Genomic DNA, 23,125 nt, shown 5'->3' on the forward strand with positions numbered 1-23,125 from the left:
GGACTCTCAGCCGTGAGTTTATTACGCATCATTCGTGCACGTACAACAAGAAACAGGTATCCGAGTAACAAACTAGACCAGGTGGTGTTTTTTTTAATTCTTCCCCACACCCCCCCCCAAAAAAAGAATCTTCAAGACTTTTTTCATTGGTATGCAGAAAATAGTGGGAGAGTAAGTACAGTAATTACAAGAAATATTCGGGGCTTGTTCATCTGATTGGGGTGTAGGGTGTTAGTTTTGGGGGGAGAGGAGGGGCTTCCTGTTTTATGCGATGCTCTGTGGGACAGGGTGCTATTTTTAACAACTGTTAAAAACAAATAAGGTCTCCTTCCAGAACAGGACTACAGAAACTGAAGGTCTTTGAGAAGAAATACAGAAACAGCAAAAAAACCCTGCTAACCCATGGGCTGCCACTCTGCCCAGCACCAGAGAGCACAGGAGCGGTGACCAGCCCCGCAGCATCCCGTCACGGTTAGCACAGCCGACACCCAGATGAGCTGTGCTCCAGGAAGAGTCACCGATTCAACAATTCTACCTTTCCTTTCACAGTATGAAGAAGCATTTTTTTAAACATTGTTTTAGTTCTCATACAAAAATTTTGCATTTTAGCATCACTACCCTTTTGGTGAATAGTTTCCTTTTGTCACTCTCCTGTATTTCCTTCCGTCGTTACTCATTTGTCTTCCCTGGTGACGTTGTGCTGCATCCCTCCCCTTCCACTTCCAAACAGGTGCTTTCAAGCAGTAGTTAGTGCAAAAGGTAACAGAGATCCTAACCTAAACCCTCGAAAGGTCTCTTGGGCTTAATCTCAGCAGCTTCTGCTGAAATCATGGACACGCAACAAGGCTTTACGTCTTGTTTTCCCTTCGTTTTTATGAGCTATTGACCAGTTCCAGATTGGTACTGCGTCTGAAGACCATGCTGGCCTTCCCTGCCTTCTACTGTGTGTTGATGGCAGGTATTTTCTGGTGTTTGGCAAGGAGTCTTTGCTTCCTGACGCAATTATCAGACAAGACAATCTAGCCTTCGATTCCTCTGCAGATGACGCCCAGCTGAATCTCTTGCTGCCAGCTGATGTTGCAATCGTAGCACTGGAGCTGTCAAAAAGCCCAACCGGAGCACCGTGATGGACAAGCATGAAATTGCTGACGGTGATGTCAGCTGGCTTTCTGGTGTGAATTTGATTTTCTGATCACCTCAGTGTCTCACTGAAGAGCTCCTGTCAAAAGCAATAACTTTGTGGCGGCCTGATCCAGACTATCTTCATTATTCTACTCACGCAGGCAAAATTAAAAATTTTGCTTGTTTATGTAATATTGCCACACTTTTATGAAACACTCACTCATTTATCCAACGTTTTTCCTGTATACTTGTTTTAAAATACAATTATTATGCTCATTTTTAAGACATTTTAATTTTCAGTACGCCACAAACTTCTGGATTGACAAGACACTGTATTGACAAAGTGGCAGGAAATAGGAGGAGCTTCAAAAGAAAGGAGTTCTGGCACCCAAAACAGGAAAAGAAAACAGTTTGGGGCTAAATACCAAGTGCATTAGCTAGATGTTTTTGCTGTGGACATTAACATTAACCATGCTTAATGCTGACATTTAAAGGGAGACGGGTTTGCTCTAAAGCAGTTATGCTGATCGCCTATTGACACGCTCTCTCAGAATTACTTTCCAAATGATTTCCAAATTTCCTATCATGGTAAAATCAAAGCAATCATCTTTAAGAGAGAAAACAGGGATTCTCTAAAGATGTGATCTATCGAAACCGTATCATTTCCTTATCCAAGACGAGAGCAACGTTCTGGCTGTATCTGGTCTGAAAACCGTCGTTAGGGTCTACACCAGCGCCGGGTCATCCTCACCAGGGCGAGCGAGCGAGGTCCAAACGAGCCAGCAGCGCAGGGCTGACAGACCGGTGTAATTAGCAGGTCTGGGACAACAGCAGGGGAAAGCTGGCAGCGGGCAAAGCAAGCAGAGTTACAAGTGAATAGGCAGTCAGCGCCTCGGCCAGCCGCGCTAAAAGGGCTGCGCTGGTGACACCGGGGCTCAAACACAAAACGCAGCAGCAAGAAAGCACAAGCGTTGTCCCATTTGTTTCATGAGGGATTTAGTTCTTTCAAAGGATAAATAAAACACCCACATGTTTACTGATTAGCAGGTGATAGCAGTAACCTCTCCAAGATGAGTCTGTCTGGAGGGGGAAAACCAATTCACTGTGTTCATCAGCTTCTATCCCACTGGGAAATGTCAGGACGTATTGGCCGCATAAAGTAATTCCCACAGTTCTGTGGATTTTGTGCTTAAATTAATGGCTCTGCTTTGGCAACTTCACCTAATTACAGGGTTTTTTTCTTTTACTTTAAATGGGGTCAAAACATAAATCAAACAATGAGGAAAAGTCAAAGTTCCAGGCCCCTTTCCCAGGATATCACCAAGCTATGCTGAAAAGGGCAGGGGCTGCAGAAGCTCAGCGATTTCGTGACAAAGTGCTTTTGCTGTTATTTGAGAAACCAGAACCCGACTCATTATCCACCTTCCAAACGCTGGTGCGCTCAACCCTGCCAGATGCTGAGTTCAGGAAACTCACCTCAGGATTAGGTCCTATAAAAAGGAAGAAACACAGGGTGCTAAAGGTGACAATTTGAGAATAAGCGATTTAAGTTGCTGATGTTGCTTAACCATTAATGGGCAATGGGGAGAAAAAGAGTTTTGGAAGCCAGGCCAGGTTCCCATCAGCGCTGGCACTCGTCAGCCCGGCAGGATGACAGATGCGTGATGGAGTACTATGGCATTTTCATCGGGGAGATGAATTTTTATTCCCCTCACAAAAATACAAGGATAAACCTGTTTTCCCATTGAAGTTATAAAACTCAAGTCTTGATCTTTCATTTTCTTGCAGCCTAAGACCTCAGTCTTGGTTCCAGAAAGACTCCACAGCACTTAAGACCAGAGTGTGCGTGTGATTCAGTGCCAAAATAGCAATACCTAGCACAGCAGATAGAAACTATATGAAAAATTTATCTGCTGGCATTCATAACCTTTGCTGTTTACAAGTTATAACACTGCCCTCTTTTCATTCAGCATAACAAAAGCCTAAATCCCTCACCTTTTATCCCTAAGATACTAAACCCAACGGGCATAACTTCCATAAAAAGAAATTCATACTTCATTTTTTACGACTCATATTGGTACGTGATCCCCAAACTGCTTTCCCTAGTAACTTCATACTGCTGGGGTTTGATGCTTTTGGTGCGTCCGGGTTGAAGAACGTGGCTATTCCAACCATTTCCCCAGCGGCTACATTAACTACCTTAGATGCTGCTAGTGCGTGCAGCTGCAAGGAAGGTAAAGAGGGTAAAACTGTGCTCATCTGAGTGGAGAAAAGGCATCATCTGCACAAGGGCAGGGGCTCACACTTAAAAGTTAAGAAATTCTCAGACATAACTTGGTTAAGCAGGATTTAAGCCCCTTAGACAGCATTTCGCAGATTAAGCTCTACAAGACTGTTTGGAGTGGGGTCGCAGTGCACCAGCAAGAGACAACTTGAGAGAGAAGTGGCTGGGGGGTAAAACCGCGCTGGCAAACAGCGCGGAATGGCTTGAAATTCACTGTGGAAGGACTAAGGAAGCTCTCCATGAAATCACAGCTCTGTTTCTGCTCATATCTGCCCGCCTCACACTCCCGTCTCTCCTCGAAGGGATCAGAATCACTGTTACTGTCGGACACACTGTCAGGTAAAAGATTCCCCAAAACAGGGACGGGTCTGGTAAGACAGCGCTGCTCTTCTTCAGAGACTCACTGGCACTGCTGCTCCATTTATCATCTGAAGGTGTGTTCCCAAATTATCGACAGAAGTTACTCCAACATTCAATATTTTCTACCGAAACTGTCTTTTACACCTCCTTACAGAAGCAGCCACGTGCATGACCCTACCTAGAATCTATAACGAAGGAGAAAAGCTTTATTTTACTGAAGATTTTTTTTAAAAACAGCTATTGGGTGGCAAAGAATCCCACGTGCAAAATAGCGCACACAAAGCAAGAAAAACACAGCAGTTACTGCTACGGGTAAATTAAATAAAATAGAATCAATACAGTTGTAGCGTTTGAGTTTTTAAAATTCACTACAGAACTGTCAGCTGGCAGACAGGATATGTACAGCACAGCGGACTGAAAGGTTTCCCACTCTGCACCCTGCCGTCTCATTGCTTAGTCCCGTACAATCTCGGAAAGCAAGGCTGGGTTGGATTTCATGAAGTGATCCAGTCCCATCCCAGTTATCCTGATGCGGAATCAATTACATCCGCACCCTTCCTGACAATTGCTGATCGACCCCGTGTCAAAGCCTTCCTATGGCAGACACCCAAAGCCTTGCGAGGCAGCGAGTGCTGCGTTTCCCTTATAAGCATTTTCTCCTAACGTAGCCTAATTCTTCCTTATAACGATTTATAATCTTTTCAGCTTTATTCTTCAAAGCGACTCTACTCTTCAAGGTGAATCTCTGCGTAAATGGGACATCAGAGGATGTCGTGCAGCTGCTGCACTGTGACTTGGATCAGATTTGAATCCCAGTTTCCAAATGCAGAAAATACGCTAAACCTGAGGCTCTGCCATGCACGCAGCCAGCCTACTTAACATGATTTAATTAAAAGGAATCAAAGCAATCTAATTATTCCAAAAGAGTGTTTTTTTGGAACAACGCCCGAATTTGAAAAACAGAAATATAAAAAGCCTTACAAAGAAATAAGTTACTAAAAACCGAGAGTAATGCAAGCAGCCGTTTCAAGGGCCAAGGACGTGCAGGTTTCACACCACCTCTCCTGGCCGCGCGCGTACCGGAGCCGCCAGCCCAGCGCACAAACCACTTTGCTCACGGGATCAAGGTCACTGCACAAAACTGCTGGTGCTCCACGAGCCAGTTTAGCTCGTGTGGTCTGTGAGGATGGAGGGAGCAGAGCACCAGGGAAAAAAAAAATGGGGAGAGGAGACCTAATATCAGCTTCTGAAATGACAGGAAAATTGTTGCAGGACTTCTGTACTCATTTTGTAACAGGGTAAGATTTGGGGATCAAACACTTACTCGAAGGCATGGCAACGGTCCTGTGTGAAGCTGGCCCTGGAAGGAAGCAAATCCACGCCGCTTCCTTCTGCTGCATCCTAACGAAGCAGCACAGTAACTTCAGGAACAGATTGCTTTACAACAGACAAAAGCATTTACCCAGTTCAGGGTAGGCTGCTCCAGGGGTTGATGCACCGCTCTGGCCTCCGCATTCCCGAGTTCCTGACTGCCAGCTCTTCGCACACGAGAACCGCAGCAAGTCCCCAGGACTGCAACCGTACAAACCGCCCGCAGTTAAACCCGGCGGCCGCGGCCTCTCCCAGCAGCACGCCGAGGGCCATCCTGCGATACGCGGCAGTGCGGACCGGCTAGCGCAAGAGCACGTCAACGCCCATTTTCACGGGAAGAGAACTCAGACCGCTATCTTACACCCAAAGAACAAAAACACTGCAGCCGGAGACGTTTCTCAGATGTCTGAAGACCTATTAACGATGAACACTAAAAATCCCGGATTTAGTTTTCCTTAAAGTGAAAAAGATAAAATTAAATTAATTAATTCAGATTCCATCTTTTATGGGGCAGCTGCCAGTTTGATGCAGCATGTTCCTCTGAACGTCTGGAACAAACTCTGGCTTAGACCTAATAAAATAGGCGTATATATGTCAAAGAGTTTCACAGCCATATAACTGGACGACTATGTCGTGTCACACAGCAAAGCAGCTTTATTGACGTTTTACTTTTTTTAAACTATTTAACACACTGGAAGCGTACAAAACAATGAAAAGGAACATTGCCAGAATAATGGCACTAGTCGTCCCAAGCAAAACATAATTCATTCGAAGACTGGTGTTACAGTTATTTTATTTAGCTTAGCACATTTAAATAGAAAATTTGAGCAACATAATCATTCAGAAAATTAAAAGGACCAAAACCAAGAACAGGTACGTGCGCAGGAAAAAGAATCGCAGTGAAAACTCTGGAGATTACTGGAGAAATTTAAACCTATACCACACCTACACGCATGTGCTTCTGGCTTGATTTTCATCCTTGCACAAGAACTCTGTCAAGCTGCATCTCCACTACAAAAGCAACAAAGTGGAGAGATGAGGAATATCTCCTCTTTTTTACTATTTTAGAGCTATTCACCACAAAGACTACCTCAATGTATCATTATCATTCCAGTTGCTACAATTTAACTTTTGATGAAATCAAAACATCTTCATCTATGTCCCATTGCTTTCTTTTCTGTATTTTTATTAGATAATAATGATCAATTAAGGAGCAACAATGCACATTTACAGCGTTTTCGCACGACGCTCAGCAATGAATGAGATACACGCAAGTTAAACTACACAACGAACACCTTTGTGCTTTCTTATCCTGTGACTTTCACAGCGTAGAATGAAATAGCTATGATAGGAAAAACGGAAATACGTCCTTTTTAGTTGAGTGACCGGTATGTTCAAGTCTGATTCTGAATTACGGTACAGGAAAAAGCAAGTCTAATCTTTCAGCATTGCTCTAGGCTTTACTCACCCCGTCAGGGGTATCGCGGGGTGGTAACTATCCCGTTAGCAAACGAGGATAACAAATTGGCTCAACAAAACCCTCAGAAAAAGCCAGTGTGAGCCCAACTCTTACAGAGCCCTGGATTTTTACAGCGATGGGGTGGGAACGTTTTGTTACCATCAGCCTTTCTGTGCGCTTATTAAAAGACTTTAAACAAAAAACTCTTCATAAGGAGGGCATAAATATACAGCAGATACGCGGAAAGAAAAATTACCGGCAGTGGCGCTGACAGAAATAGAGATAATAACTTCTGTGTATATCTGAATCACGTCTTCCTCATGGCAGCAGCTGAGCAGGCAGGACCTGGCCAGCCAGGTCGCAGCCAGCGCGGGCTCCCCAGCACCACGGCCTGCCGCGGTTCCTAATCGTCTGCACGCAGCTTGGAAAAATAAGCTCTGAGAATGAAACGTGCATTTGTTTCTGCACGGCGAGGAATTCTCTTTCAGACCTCCACTCGCTGAGGCTACAATGCCCCACAAAACCCTGGGCTAGGTGATTTAAAATAATTTTTTTAAATTATTAAGAACAAAACTTTAGGAAAAAGAGAAGACTAGAATAGCTATTACTTATAATAGAGCAAAATTAAGAAAGGGAATTTTAAGTATACACCACACATAAGCTTCTGTTTTGTTTAAAACAGTAATCCTCACTTAATAAAGAAGCGGCAGGGGAACAGCAGCATTTATACTTGCACATTAACAAATTAAAATACAATAGGAATAGCTCAGATAAATTAGAAGAGAATAGTATTACCATAATTTTACTTATTTTTAAAGCATTCTATGAAATCATCTTGTAATGACATGCGGGAAAACAAAAAATAGGGTCAAAAATTTCAGTAAGCTTCTCAAAAGGTTTAAATTATATTCTAGTGCAGTAGAAAGGAAGCCCAGTGAGTTGTGCCATCTTTTTTGTCCTTATAAGGACTGGAACTTCAATTTTATTGTTCTTGACTGGATGCTCGAATTCACCCTTGTTTCCATTTCTCTAAAGGTCACGCTAGATTTCTTCTCTGAATATTCAGAAATTCTTTGCAATCACCTCCTGTCCTTTTATTAGGAAACTTTTTCGTTAAGCAGAAAGAAGAAAAAAGCCTAAAAGCTCCAAAATGAGTTGGAACGCACAGACAAGCTCATACATGCGCAGAATTCGGGTAGTTACCGGAAGATCCGATAAACCCCAAGTAATCTCTGACAGAACTGCAAAAGTCTGCGCAAGGGCTGTGTAACCCATCACTATTGTCTTGCACGGGGTAGTATCTTGCGTCAGGCAAGAAAACTGTGATGAATACAGGCCAGAAAAATATATTTCTATATTCATAAATATTTATAAACTGTAAGTTAAAATCTGTGAGGAAATAGTGCACTGCACACCTAGCAAGCACGGGACCCAGTTTCCTGAGCCCGCTCTGATGGGCTCTGGCTGGCTGGGGGACAATCACGCTCCAGCCCAGCCCAGCCTCAGCCAGAGATTCGCTCTGGTTTGCTGCAACCCGTGTTCAGAGACGGGCAACAAGGCTGGTGAAGGGTCTGGAGAACAAGTCTTATGAGGAGCGGCTGAGGGAACTGGGGTTGTTCAGCCTGGAGAAGAGGAGGCTGAGGGGAGACCTCATCGCTCTCTACAACTACCTGAAAGGAGGTAGTAGTGAGGTGGGTGTTGGTCTCTTCTCCCAAGTAGTTAGAGATAGGACGAGAGGAAATGGGCTCAAGCTGCGCCAGGGGAGGTTTAGGCTGGAAATTAGGAAAAATTTCTTTACGGAGAGGGTGGTCAAGCATTGGAACAGGCTGCCCAGAGAGGTGGGGGAGTCCCCATCCCTGGAAGTGTTCAAAAAACAGGTAGATGTGGCACTTCGGGATATGGTTTAGTCTGGTCTACCCTTGATTGGTTTAGGTGGGCTTGGTAGTGTAGGTTAATGGTTGGACTGGGTGATCTTAAAGGGATTTTCCAACCTAGACGATTCTATGATTCTATGATTCTAACCCGAGTTCGAGGAACACAGGTAAGAACTGTAACTGCAAGGCACCGCTGTCCTTCGGGGGTTCTTTGGTTGAGGGGTGGGTGGTGTTTCTCCAAGCCTGAGAATTTTCTTCTCCTTAGGAAGGTTTTCAAATACAAGTTATTCTATCACAAAATGTAAGCAAGATTTAAGACCGACTGCCGTTTTCATTTTTGGTATTAAAAACACTTTAGATGACTCAACACTCAGATCAATCTTTCAACTACCAACAAAAAAAATCTTCAGTTCAATCTATACGGTGGGTTCCAGAGGATTAAAAAAGTTACAAGATACACAGGGGCCAACATAAGAACGTGGAGGACGCTAACGCACAGCACAAGTAGCTGCTCTGTCTGCCCAGGAGTTGCAAGCTTTGGAAAGCCCGTGCTTAAGGTTTAACTTGCTGGAAGCAGACAGCTCGCAGTTACGGGGCTGACACGGCATCAACCGCGACCGGTTACGAGCAACGAGATCGCCAGACTTTCCACATCCCTATCGCATCTCCAGGAGTTGTGTGAACTAAATTAACTCAAGTATTAAATCTCTGAACTTTAACTGCAGAGGGTAACCTCAGTTTAAAACTGCCTGGGTATCAGGAAAGGTGAAAGCAGTAAGCAGGACATAATTGTTTTAAATGAATCCAGAGGAAACCCAGAGCAGTCCGACATCTGTGCTGAGCACGTTGGTAGGAATAATAGGAAACAAAGAGAAACGTGAATAAACGCCTCGGGAAGAGTCCATTTAGCATCTATAATGAGAAGCCACACGTTTTTTTTTTAATCAAACTCTTACCTTCTAGAGGTTTTTAAAGAAATCAAAGAGCATGGAGATGACAGAAAGTATCTTTTTGATATAAATCCATTTTGATTTTCAGAAGACATTTAGCAAGGTCTTAACACGAGATTTGGAGGAAAGTCCATCTATAAAGACTTGCTGATAAAGTCTGATAAAGTCCTGATAAAACAGGTGGGTGGGGGGAGAACTGTTAATTTTGTGGCTGTGAAGTTCCAGGGGATCAGTTTTGTAGCCCAAACCATTCAACGCATTAATAAATACTCCCCAAAAGGGAGCGAGCAGAAGTACGGCAGTCTGTTGAGGACGGAGGGCTATTCAGAGCTCCTGCAGGCAGACCCTGCGGTAGGGAGTGTTTCAGCAGCCGTACGGAAGAGGACATCCAATACAGATGCATTTAAAGGTTGTGCAGGAAGAAACGGCGTTCTGGTTTTACACAGCCAACAACTGGCCCTGAACTACGTACGAGCACGCAGACACAAAGATCTTGGGAGCGTACGAGCTGTTCTGTATAAAGGCCAGCCCACTAGCAGTCATAAAAGCAAGTAAAGAGTTAGCAACCACCAGGAAAGCAAGAAAGAAACCCTAAAACCATTGTGCCACTGTACAGATCCAGCAAACACCTATATCTTGAAGATTATGTGCAGGTCTGGGGGTTTTTTAGGTATGCAATGGCTTCCACATGACAAATGATTAAGTGGCCTAGGACTCATCTGCCAACAGAGAAAGATACAGAAGCCGTATATAACAGCGGCCTGTAAAATGAGAACCAATTATATTTTATTCATTTTCTCTTGGCTAGCTATTATTTCTTCCAACACTAGAACTGGGTGAAATAAAATTAAAATATCCATTGACATGTTTAGAGGAAAAGAACAGAGATGCACAGCTTAACTAAACACTGTAGAGACAAGCACGTCCTTGCCACAGGACACCGCCGTTCAATCACTTCTTTGAACCATTTTAAACTTTTCAGCATTCATAAACGCCTGGAAGAACAATATACGCAGGACAGTAAAATACCAAGACTCTACATCTCCAGCAGTTCTCTCGAAGCCACTTCTACAAAGTCTTCCAAAACACACTAACAGCTAACGTTCCCCGATAACTTTCACCGCTAGTTGCTTTATACCCACTGATTTCTTTTCAATTGACTTCTTACTATGGACTTTTCACGATGCCGTTATTCCCACACTTCTTTTCCTCTACATGACACCACGTTGGCCTACTTCCAAGTCTTCTGGTGTTGAAGCTCTTTTAGTGAAAAACTAAGTACTTCATTCATAACAAAAACACTTCGTTCTTTGGTTCATTCAAAACCATTATTAATATCTCAATCCTGTGATTTAGCGTGATTTAATTTTAATACTTACTAAAACACATCTTTTTTTCTTGCATCAAAGAAAGATTTAGGATGCTGAATTTACACTGGCTTTGGAAACACATCAAAGAATAGACAAATTTAGAACTGTACAAGAACACTTTTATGTTTGCACAATTTCACAATAAATGAACAAACTACACAGAAAAGAATTCTTTCATGAGAAGGAGAATCAAGCCACATTTTCCCCCACTTTGCTGCTCATTTTTGCATTTTCTATCACCTAAGCGGATGCAATCTCTTTCTGAAGGTTTGGGTGTTAATGGTGTTTTCTCTTCCTTCCGCATACGTTAATGCCCGGTAAGAGTTGGGCTCAGACTGCAGCCTGCTCCTTAGCTGGCCAGGAGAGTAACAATATGCAGTCTGTCCCCTACCTCCATCCAGCTATTTTCACAAAATGTTTAGGACAAATTTAACTTCTGAATTCTCAACCCTTTTAAAAATAGCATGTGATGCGTTAAGGTTGCTGGTAGGTACAGTGGGCGCAAGATGCAATCACACATTGCATGGTTTTAAAAGCCTGGCTTCCTCAGGAAATCAGTCAAAAATATATTCAATCTTTGGAATTCATGTAGCAACATGTTCTGCACTGCCTCATTACAAGCGTTTGTTTAAAATAACCCTTACTACATCAATAAAAAGTATGTCTTGCAATAAATCTGGATCCTTTTCTCTAAAGGATAGCTGACATTTTATCCAAAAGCAGCGCACTCTAACTTGCGCAGCTGTTTTCCACATCCACCCCAAACAAAGAAAACAGCAGCAAAATCTCAGTACGACAGAAATGCTTTACAGGCAGTGCATGACCTTGTAGTCGCTCCCAGTTCACCGTAGAGCCGGGAAAGGATAGTGGCATGACAAGTTTGTCCCAAAGTACCTGGCAAACTCTGTCTAGCACAGAACTTGGCAGGAAGCCTGCAGTCTCACAGAGGGGTTTTCTGGATTTCACAACGTTTGCACTGATGCAACTTTGCTGTTCATTTCCTTAAGCTTGCAAACATGACTGCCGGATCAGGATTTTGCTGCCCCAGGTCATCAGACTGCAACACCCGGGTAGCAGAGAAGTAAACAGCTGCAAGAGCGTGTTGTGTGATAACTTCAGAGGTCAATTCAGCAATGTAAGAAGTGATTTCAATTTATACCTACTTTCAATCAATCATAAATTCAATTGCCTGCAAGCCCAAGCTGATATGACCACAATAACTCTTGGGTTAGAGACATGCATGCAAATACAAATTATTCTGAACCATATCCACAGACTCCAGGCTTTTTTTTTTTTTTTTAATTAAAAAACCACCTTTTAGGTGTTTTAATTTTAGGTTGCGGGCACATGAAATTACCCTGATGTAAATTCGTGAGGATTAATCAAAGATAACAAAAAACTGCATATTTAAGTACAAGGGAGTATGCTGGAAATCCCAAATTGGTGTTACAAGCAACAGCTTAACCTGATTCATGCAAGCCGTGAAAGAATGTTTCTGATAAAATTATTAGTTATTGCTAACTTGAAAAATATTAATTACCGTGAAGATGTACTATAACTTATGGATACTTAAGTTTAAATGCTAAACTAAGCCACAAGAAAGACTCTTGCAAGTCTTTGGCAAGTCCTCTGTAGATATTTGGTTGCATTTTAAAAATCCATCTCAATCTCCTACATGCTAATATATTCACAAGCAGCCCAAGACTTAAACAGCTTAATTTGCTAGATGTCTAGGACACAATGCATTACCAGAGCTAAGCTATAAGGGTGGAACATTTATTCGCTTGACTGTAGTCAGCAGTGTAGTGACTTTACCTTTCCTCTGCAGAGTCTTTGACCTTGCTTTTAAGTCCAATGTGAAATGAATTCTAATCCTCATTGTGTGGATTCAGTATTCAAGAATACTTCCAAAAAAATACCTTTGAGCCGTCTGTTCATGAGAACTGATGTTGACAGGGAAGACAAAAATCAAGACTACTAACCTTGAATATCTGCTACAATAAATTGAGGGGAGAGGTGTGTTTCTCAGCAATTACAAGCTGCTACACACTACAAGTTTGCTCCAAGCTTTATAGAAATTATACCCACCAGCCTACCCTGTATGGTAAGAATCCTTCCCTATCTATACAAATAAAATAAACGTTCCGAGATGGCTGTGAAAATAATTGTTTATTTTTAGACAAAGGGAATTGTGAAAGAACTTAAATCTGCTTCTTATATGCCCGATCTCTATCCTCAGACTCATGACAGTTTGATGGCTTTGATGGGTCACACCACAAAATGCTCTAACCGGATTTTAAGTACACACCAGGACACATCTTTAAAACCTACTTAGTCGAATAACGTAACTCCTAAGCAACAGTGTCATTTTAGTACTATTCCTTCTTTATAACCTCTATTTTAAGAGCTCTTTCAAGTTTCAGCCTCTGCATCTTCTTGTTTCGTAAATATAAACTTAGGTATTACTCGGAGCCCAGTTTAGGCTGCAGGAGCACAACCTGGTGCGCGAGCGAATCCTCAAACTGGCGGTCTTTATGCTCTGCGCAGAGCGCATCGTCCTCAACAGGAGGTACTGCTATCCTGTACTCATGCTAGGACAGGAAGTTAATCTTCTCAGTACTAAACAATTAGGAATTTCAAGTTTTCCTCTGATTGCAAAGCAATTGTTTAATGAAGCGACATTCAGATTAACAAACAGCTTAATGAGTCAGGAGAAGGAAAAACATTCGTTCAGAGGTTTATGCTGTGTTAAGATCCATATTAAAGGAGTTGAAACCGAAGTATTTCAGGCTTTTCTCATTCTGCCTTAGAGATGAGCGGGAATGTAAATAAAAATGTAGTTTTCTTTGTCAATGCTCTAAGTTTTGCACAAAACTCTGATGTCTACCCAGAAAGAAGCTTCAGTTGCCTAATGCAATATCACCTGCATGTCCAGGTTTGCAAGGGCTGAAGCCTTGTCCGGTGCACAGCTAGTGGTGTTCACCAGGTAAGGAGCACCGGGGACGCAAGCGGCTCTGCAGAAGGCTCCTCCCCGTCTCAGAGCGCCAGTGATTCACTACTCTCCGTGGAACACAAAGACAAGGTATTTTTAAATAGGTCACACAGAGGCTGGGTGGTAATTACAGAAAAACGTTAATCAGATTTGAGCAGGCAGAGCTGCTTATCTCTTTCAAGAAGCCTTTCTAATATCAGGTCTTTCTTCACATCTTAGGACAAACTGACATTAAGAGTAGTACAGTGGTCAGATGAAAATACCCTAGAATACAAAAGTCTTGTTTGTCTGCCAACTCTGGTCTCATTTTGATGACAAAATACAAACCAAAACAGAGAGGAAGTATAAAAAGCATGAATGGATCTTATTGTCTGAAGACTACAGAAAGCAAAGCAAGAGAAAGCACAGTCACTGAACAACTGCATTCCAATAGAGGACTGCAAAATTAATAGGAGTTCAGATGCTGGGTGATAAAGCAAAGGAAAAGCATTTCAGAGGCAGTGTGGGAAGTTCCACCTTGGCACGGGGGCCCTGTTGCTTCCACAATGACGAAGCGTGCAAGGGAGGGGAAGGCGGCAGGTAAAATAAGAATCTGGCTCTTGGTGGCCTTACGCCCTCCGCAGCCTCCTTGCCACGCAGGCTTTGCCGAGTCTGGGAGATTCTACCGGGTCGCTCTTCGCATTTTCAAGGGGAGCCGTTTCAGTGCACAGAAGCAGTGGTGGGGCGTTCTGGAGCCGCTGTCCTGCAGCACGCGGGTCTGCTTCCCAGAGAGCACAGCCAAGGCGGGCACCACCGGCCAGCAACTGCCCCAGCAGCTTAGGGATTCTGACGACTGCCACTCTTCAGAGAGACAGGCTAACCTACGCACTCACATTACTGCATCGCTTTTCTAATAAAATGGGAAGAAATGTTGTTTGCTTACAAGTTAAATGTCCTTTTCATTGTGGTTCAAACTTATCTTTCTAGACTTCGGCAATAGCTTCGCCTTTGCCCCATCTCCTTCATTCAAGGTCACTCCTGCCTGCAGCATTCGAGGCTCTCGGCAAGATGGCAAGACCCAGAGGATTTGCCCACTAAACTGATTTTGCAAGTTTGTTGACTTAGTTCCAGAATGCCAGATCACTGCTGATCTGCAATGCATGAACAGTTCAGTTCACAAAACAGCTTAATGCCACTTCCTTGTCTTTACAGCTTCTGAACACGCTTCTTCACATCAGTTCATGCCTGTAACTATTTTTTCCTTTTTGTGCCTCATTTTTCCACGAGACTCTCAGAGAAATCAGTATTAAGCACATTACTGCTGCAATTTCGCAGTTTCCACTTTATTTTTAGCAGTGTTAAAGAGTTATCACATTTCTTTTTTCCTCACTATCAAAAGAATTAAAACATGCATTCTACCTAGACTGAGCCCCAGAAATGCAGTAGGGAGCTTTCCACTTCTTACTCCCAAATCCTTTAGTTATCATTGCTATAGGAGATTTTTTATGTACAGGTGGTACAGCTACTCCCATGCGAAGGCAGTCACATCAGCAGTGCCTACAGATACACCGCTACAATTCAGGCTACAAAACTCCAGGGAACCTATGCAGTGGTTTAAGATGCTAAAATCTCCTCCGCCATTCATCATGACTTCCTCCCGATGCTTAGTGCCCCGAATGCAGAAGAAAATAGGTGGCCCAGTTCAGATTTTTCAGCACAAAAGAGAGTAGCTTCAACGCAGAGCATCTTTGTTGATGGTTTAAACCGAGACCCTGGGCTTGTGTTCTCCCCTGCCTCGCTATGCCATGGACGAGCGGACGGCTGGGGTGCAGAGCACTCTCGGAGAGCTACCAAAAGGAAAACTACAAGTCAGATACTGCCTAATTTGCCCTAATTTTCTCCGTATTCACAAGACATAAAAGAGCGGCTTTCATCATTTACCGTGCTTACAATTTGGGCTTTTTTGGCTAAACTACCGGTTCTCCTAGAGGGACGTTTTGTGAAAGCAGCACATGGCTAACACTCAAACTCAGAATGGTACCACGACAAGTTTTCAGATAGAATGAGAACGTGAATAACTGGGTTTGGCAATTATACTTGTTGACCCCTCTTCTATGACAGACTTTTTTTTTTTTTTCCCTGGAAAAAAAATGCTGGTTTATGCTGAAGACAGTTGATCTTTAACAGGACAGCAAAGGATTGACACAGCAAAATTTTGCAGAGCCTGAAATAGCTGCCAAATTCAAGAGGCTGTTGGGAAATAAAAAACAACAAACATAGTCCTCTTAGGAAAACCTGGTTTTGTTAAACAAGGTCACAATCTCTTCCCTCCCCCCCCTTCATTTTTTTTTTACATGTTCCTACATCTGCAGAGTAGGGAGACCAAGTACAAGTTTTTCCATTTTGCATTTTCCCCTTTGGAATTCTACGGTATTTCTTTTGTAGGAGCAATTAGTATTTGCTGTTGTTTTAAAAGAAAAACCCTGCAGAAATAAAGGAAAAGTATGACTCACAGAGAGACCAATAATTAGGTCATGTGTTCAATTAGTTTTCATGCTTAACTAGTTACTCTTTAGGAAATGCTCAACCTTTGATGTGCAGCAGGCAATTTACCAATTAATTAGGCAGAAGGAAGCAACGCAAGCAATGAAACCTCAGAAACCCTATCAAAGCCCAGAGATATCTAATGAGGGAAACAACAGCATCAACAACAGAAAACATGCACAAAAAGGTAGAGGCTTTAAATTATCCGTTTCAAGTGTCTTGGCTGTACTTCCTTTGAAATTAAGAGCAAACTGTTGGGAAGCAGACTAGAAGAGAGAAGGAAGCAGCCCCGTTTGATCAGAAAAGCATCACTGTTTCCTTGAAGGCTTGCCACAAAAAGTACAATCTATCCGAATTGTATGAGATGTCTCCTCAGAGACCGTCACTCGCTGGTGGATGCGAGCTGCAAGAGGCATCACACGCCATATGACACTGGATTGGGGGGGGGGCGGGGGACGGGACAACCTCTATTTAAAAACCTGCATAGTTAAGCACAATGGGACATACATACTGCTGAGAGTCTCAACCTGGCATGAAGAACTTGGGAAAAGACAGACTATAGCCATAGGTTAACTAACATTTCTGTTAATGCCATACATAAAAGGAACAGGCATGCCTGTTTGGGATTGGTACCAAGTTTCTCAGTTCCCTTGGGCCCACTTCAATAAAAGATTGCTGCAGTCGCTCCTCCTTGATTATGTCACCTCTTTGAACCGAGTAAAAAAAATGGGCACAACCATGTAAATTAAACGGGCTGGAAAGACCTAAAACATGCCTAGATCTGCCAGACTAATGAGTTCAGTTATGTTACTGCCTGTCTCTTAATAAGTGACACTAATGTAAGTAACGGAGCGTGAAGAAAACTGCGTAAGGAACAGAAGCAAAATTGCTGTGTGACAGTGTCCACACCGCCATTAACACCATCCTCGGTGGCTATGGATGCTACAGATGCAGGCATTCTCAAATATCAGTATTTGCTTTCAAGCACCCTTCCTAAAGGCTGTCTAAAAGTTTATTTAATCTTGCCTTCTAGACCTCTCTAGTCCTTCCCTTATCTGGGATTTTCATCCCCCTTCATAGCTCACAGTTCTCCTTCACTCCAGTGATGTCCGTTCAGGTGGAGCTATAATGAAATACTCACAACTAATTCCATTAGAGAATCAAAATAGTGAGGATGACTACCTTAGCAAAAAAGGACCAAGTGGAGAAGAGAAAAAGGGAGACAACAATGTAGCACTTGAATTAGAAAAATCAATACTGTAATTGACTTTGTTTTATTTAGGCAAGTGGGAGGGGAAAAAAATTCTTTGGGATATAATGTTTAAAGCCCTTTGGCTTTGCTGGTGTTGGTTATGGCGAGGGGAGGTACAGAAGCCCTAGAGCTGCTGGCCTGAAAGGGCAGGAGGGAGAAAGGGGAAACAGACGTTGCACAGATGACAAATTACAGACCTTGCTGCGGTTAAATCTTACGGGGAGGCACAAACCTCACACTCCATTAAGTTACTTACCAGAGGATGTAAAAAAATCCCAAATTCCATAGAAGAATTGACCTTCATCTTGAAGTAAAGGTCTCTGTACAAAAGCAAGATCCCACTAAAACAGTTTTGCAGGATCTCAGAACAGCTCAGAGTGCTTCGCGCCTCTGCACCTTCACTGGCTCATCTGAAATCTCTCGAGGACCTGGGCCCAACGCCCGCTCCCTTCAGCGGCGAGATGGTTGTTTAAAGACACGGTCACTTGAACATTGTGCCACTGCAGCTGGCTTCAATGGACAACAAATACTCAAACTGCTACAGGGGTCTCTGGAGCTCTCTCCCCCCCCCCGAAACCTCCGTACACATCAAAATAAGACATCAGACCAAAGTCTACCTTAAACACAGCAGAGAACCCAACTTTCCTTTCCTTGTAACCCATCCGTGGTCCCCAATTCCTGTGTACCATAACTAAAGCTTTATTTTCTGTAACAGTCCAGCTTAAAAGGATAACATTTCCACTCCAGTCCTCGGCTTCGCTTGGCAGCAAGGCTGTCAAGATTCTTTGATGGATCTCGAACGTGCCAATTACGTATTGCTTCAGCTCGAAGAACGTGCTGTTTGTAATTACCTTCATCCTCTCCTCCAGCTCTGCCATTGCTCCTCTTCTTTGCACCTTCCAAACCTTACCACTTGCAGTAATCTCACATGCAAACCAAGTTTACCTACAACCCTATACCCTGGTCTGTTCCAAACCTATTTCCCTCAGTACGTTCTCTTCCACCTGGTGACCGCACCTTCAAAACTCCCCTATAACCACTTGCTGCTTATTTCGATATTGTACCATGCTGTAACATCCACCAGCACGCTCAGAGTCAGGCTTCTGTTATGCTAAGACCCATCCCATTGACTGCTGCTATTTTACTGTCTCTTTGTACTCTCCCATTTGTTTGCAGTTCACATCAGTCTTATTTCAGGCTGCGAGCTGCAGAGCAGTGGTTTCCATTTCATCTGTACAGCACCTGGCCCAAGCAAACCCTCCTCCATGACCAGGGCTCCTGTGTGCTGCAAGAGTACAATTTAAAAAAAAAAAAAAAGAAAGAAAGAAAAAAAAAAAAGGAAGCCTTACCAAAGCACACCCAAAGGAGATACAAACATCTGGTTTGCAGTGGTGGTCTCACAGCTAGCTGTGGAAAGACCGCCACATGGCACAAACTCTCAGGAAAAGGAAGATCTTAAAAAACTTAAAACATTAATTTTCACTGAGACAAGGTCCCACTCCACCGGTGTTAAGAATGCACTTCATGAGCAACGGAGGAATGTAAGTGTCTGAGACAGCTTTCTTAACCTCACCTCTACTCAGGAAGAGTTATGAACAGCGGTTTTTGACCTTCCAGTGGCAGGACTGGGAAAGTTTCCATCAGAGAATAAAGAACAGCATTGCAAAAAGCACCTGGTATAGGAGTGCCATTGGGATTCATTTGGACTGGTAGAAATAGCAACAGAAGCAACAAAATTACTGAGCAAGATGAGAGAAAGGAAGAAAAAGTCCTGTGAATTTTCCAGTCAGTTTAGAGTTAAAGGAAGAAACTGGTCAAAAGCCGTAGCCAACAAAAAGAAAAAAAAAAAATCTATAATTTCATGCAAATTTAATAAGCATATGCTCCAGACTACTTCGTACCAGATCCTGAATTATGTAAACTGTGCATCATTCAACCTGCAGTTCTGCCTTTGGCTACACAGCCCCATTCTCAAAGGCGTATGTACAGCAATGGAAACGAAGGAATCTTTACTGTCCAGGGAAGGCTAGCAGCCAAGGAAGGAGATGTCCATTACGGGAAAGGCGGGGGAAGAAAAAGTCTGGCACCCTTCTAAGAATGAAGCCAGCTACCACAGATCGACCTCATGTCGTAGCATTCTGTACAATACTGCACACAACGATCATTTCACGGGTAACTGGTGCTTTTTAAGCACTGTAGCCCAGTTCAGAGAACTCCAGCCAAGAGGATACAGAAAAGCATGCTCTCCGAAACCAGTCCGCAAGAAAAGGCACAGCGTGCTGTGCAGAGGAGCAGTAGGAAGTCCCGTAACACCTTCATCGTCTCCGCTGATCCCTCTGCTCCAGCTCTGCAGAAAGTTACAGCAAAGAACCCAAGTCCCAGGCTCTGCTGATAAATGGGTGTAAACTGGGACTTAAGTAACAGTAACTTCTGCTCATAAAAATCCTCACTAGCTACTGCATCTCCATAAACCATCTCACTGCAGCAGCACTCAGAATTTGCAGTCTATTCTTCCTGGTTTCAAACAAAGTCTGTTGACTTTTAAACTAAGGAAAGTTCCTGCCTTTTGAATGGCACAACATGCAATGCTGCCAAGAAAACTAAATTTGCATCCAAACAACAGGGAAAATATTTGCTACTTACTGCCAGCACAAGCCAAGAGTGCTCTCGCTGGCCACTTACTACAGTGTTGCACCTAACACAGGCAGTATTCTGCAGAGGGTAATAAATGAAGATCAGAAGCAGAGAAATACCATTTCAGTGTGATCAATTCCTTATCTAAATATTTTAAATACAGAGCACGTGAAGAATCTCCAACAGAAATTCAAAGTATTTTATTTTGGGCAATTAAAGCGGTACAACGTGACGCCTCAGCTAAAGGCTCTCCTTTTCAGGGTGTTCTGAGCTCTTTGACCCAGGTCCTGTGCGCAGCAAGCCCCAGTCCTGCCCAGCCCCACCAGCCGCTCCCCAGTGCATGAGGCTGCAGATTCCCCCAAACACCAGGGAGCAGTCACAGGGAAGGTCCCCCCTGCAATCAGGCTGGGCATTAGGGGGTCCTGTGCTCTTAACTTTCACTACCTTTTCCTCCTTTCATTCTCAGCTGCTTAAGCAGCCCCTTTTATCCCCTGTAATTGAGCCTGCTTTCCAGATTACCATCAGGTTTAACCCCTTCCATGCCCAGCGAAACTCAAAACCCATGACCCACGGTAATATTAGAGAAGAGCTGTCTTTTTTTTCTGTCCACTTTTTCACTAGCACCTAAATTATCCTTGCACTGAATTGCAAGAGCTCTTACTTGTTCAGAAAATTCTTTATCAAGACAGATAAAGCCTACAGCTTTGTCATCTCCTACCCTCTTCCCCCAGTAAAATTTTCATTTGAGAATTGCAATGAAGCGACTGAATATTGTTTAACTGCAGTATTTTGCAGATGAAACAACAGCTGAAGTGTTTTTTACTCCCGCAGCACACAAATTTATGTAGCTACACAACAATAAAGCAAAGTCTTAAATTTAATCAGAAGAAACACTTCAAGCAATGGCAAGCTGATAAATTATTTAGAAAGGGGCTCAATAAGACCTGGAAGGAAATATGCATCAGCTGTGCAGCCTGGGAGCTCCCAGAGACAAAGCATTTTCATGCTTACCCCTTTTAAGGCTTTTTCACCTAAGTATTTGTATGTAACAAAACCAGGCACGTATTTGAACAGCATCCTACAAATTATAAGCAGACAAGGAGTGCACTGGTAGTGATGTCACAGGACTTTTCACGCAGCCTTTATTACTGACGTGATCCATTCACCAGTAGTTAGCCCCATTTGTGCATTCACAGTAAGATAGGGACGACAGGCATTTCCTAGCACAAGGACTGACGCCGACAGCCCGGTAATGTCGGCGATTTTCAGAAGATTTTAATGATTTGGTCTTTTTTTCAGACTGCCTAGTTTTCCCCAAATTGTCTTCCTCCCATCAATTCTTCAACCATTCCAAAACACTGAGAAATAGACAAAACTAGATGTATTAGTATTTCTATGAAGGGTCTAGGAAATTCAATAATGTTCCTATTGTTTTATTGCAGATGGCACATCAACTTCTCTTTATTACTGCAGAAAACTCAAGAGCCCTGTAGAGTGCAATAAAACGGTACGTGTTTAGCTTTGCAATGTTTCAAAGGGCTGTGATTTACTGTTAAGAACCAGGCACCTTGCACACAAACATCTGAGCTCAGTAATTGCCTCATGTTTTGTGCAAACTCCACAGGGCAGCGTGAGGTCGGCCCACACAGGGTACCTGCTGCTTCCAGACGCCTGTCCCTCACTCCTCTGTAATACGGACTCTGTTATTAAAGAGCAGAGAAAAAGGGTTGCTTTCACCTTTGCATCAAGATGTTTTACTCTCCTGTTTGATTTCAGACACTATTTGAATTTTCTGCCAAATTCTCAGGCTGCTAGAGAGAGATTAAAAAACCCTGTCAATGTACCAAGATGAACGCAAAAGCAAAGTCTCTTGTCTTAAATATGTACTTCAAGACAAGTCCTTCTTATATAAATATACTTACAAAACACTTTAGACAGTGACCCACAGACAATTATCCACAGCTTTAGTAATGTAAACATTTCACCACTAAAACCAGTAAGTCTCCTTCAGGCAATACATTCAGCTCTTACTGAATGGTAAACTCGGTTCTAGTCAGTCAACCCTGAATAAGGGAGCAGGGAAGCATCACACAAAGGCAAGAGGTAAAGAACCGGCACGAACTGTATTTACATTCAAATTGCTCTGAATATAATATTATTTCCGTCAAGTTTGAATTAGAAAGTAGAGGAGGGACTTGGAATGCATACAACAAACTCTTTCACCGGCAGCTTTTAACAACACACGTGCCAACAACCCTTTTTTCGGTGAAAAATATTCTCAGCAGTGTCTGGCAAAAGAAAAGTTTCTATTTACTACTGCAAAGATAATCTCAAAGCCATTTGTGCTTTACCTGAAGGTATCAGTCCTTCATGGAGGAACAGAAGGCTTGGGAGGAAAAAAGAACAAAGCCCCAAGTTCTCCATCTCCCTGTAGGAACAGGGACGTTCAGAGCTTCCAGGTTCCAGACCCGAACAAAACATCAGCAGTGGCAATCTCTCTTTATTGATTTTATAAATTATAAAGAAACAAGTAAATGAATGTAACCCCTCACAGTTTAAATAGGACTGACTGAAAATACCTAAGGGTGCTGCTAACACAAAGGCCTTCTCAACCAGTCGCCCTATACAGAGGGCAGGAAAGTGCCAGTAACTTCTCCAGCTGCAGACCATACTCTTAAACTATACACCAACAGACATTGCACAGACACTCAGTGGATTATTTATGCATTAAATAAGGTAGTGAGCAACGTTAGAAACAGAAAATATAGTCCTGGTGCTAACAAAAATGCATGTAATTATTATTACTGAAGACAATCTAAAAAGAAGAGAAGAAAAAATGTCTCCTTAAAAAATGAAGATTGGGTTAGTATGCACACCACATCATAAGGAAAAAAAAAAAAAAAGGCAAATCTACAGGTAGGTTCTTTCAGTGAC

At 42.9% G+C, this 23,125-nt stretch overlaps 1 protein-coding gene across 2 annotated transcripts in view; it reads right to left on the reverse strand.

The window, feature by feature from the left end:
* RPTOR (regulatory associated protein of MTOR complex 1) overlaps positions 1 to 23,125 on the reverse strand; it is a 160,350-nt gene that overhangs the window by 118,089 nt on the left and 19,136 nt on the right. The window lies entirely within an intron of this gene.

The sequence above is a fragment of the Pelecanus crispus genome, chromosome 12, assembly GCF_030463565.1.
Source record: "Pelecanus crispus isolate bPelCri1 chromosome 12, bPelCri1.pri, whole genome shotgun sequence".
NCBI classification, from domain to species: Eukaryota; Metazoa; Chordata; class Aves; order Pelecaniformes; family Pelecanidae; genus Pelecanus; species Pelecanus crispus.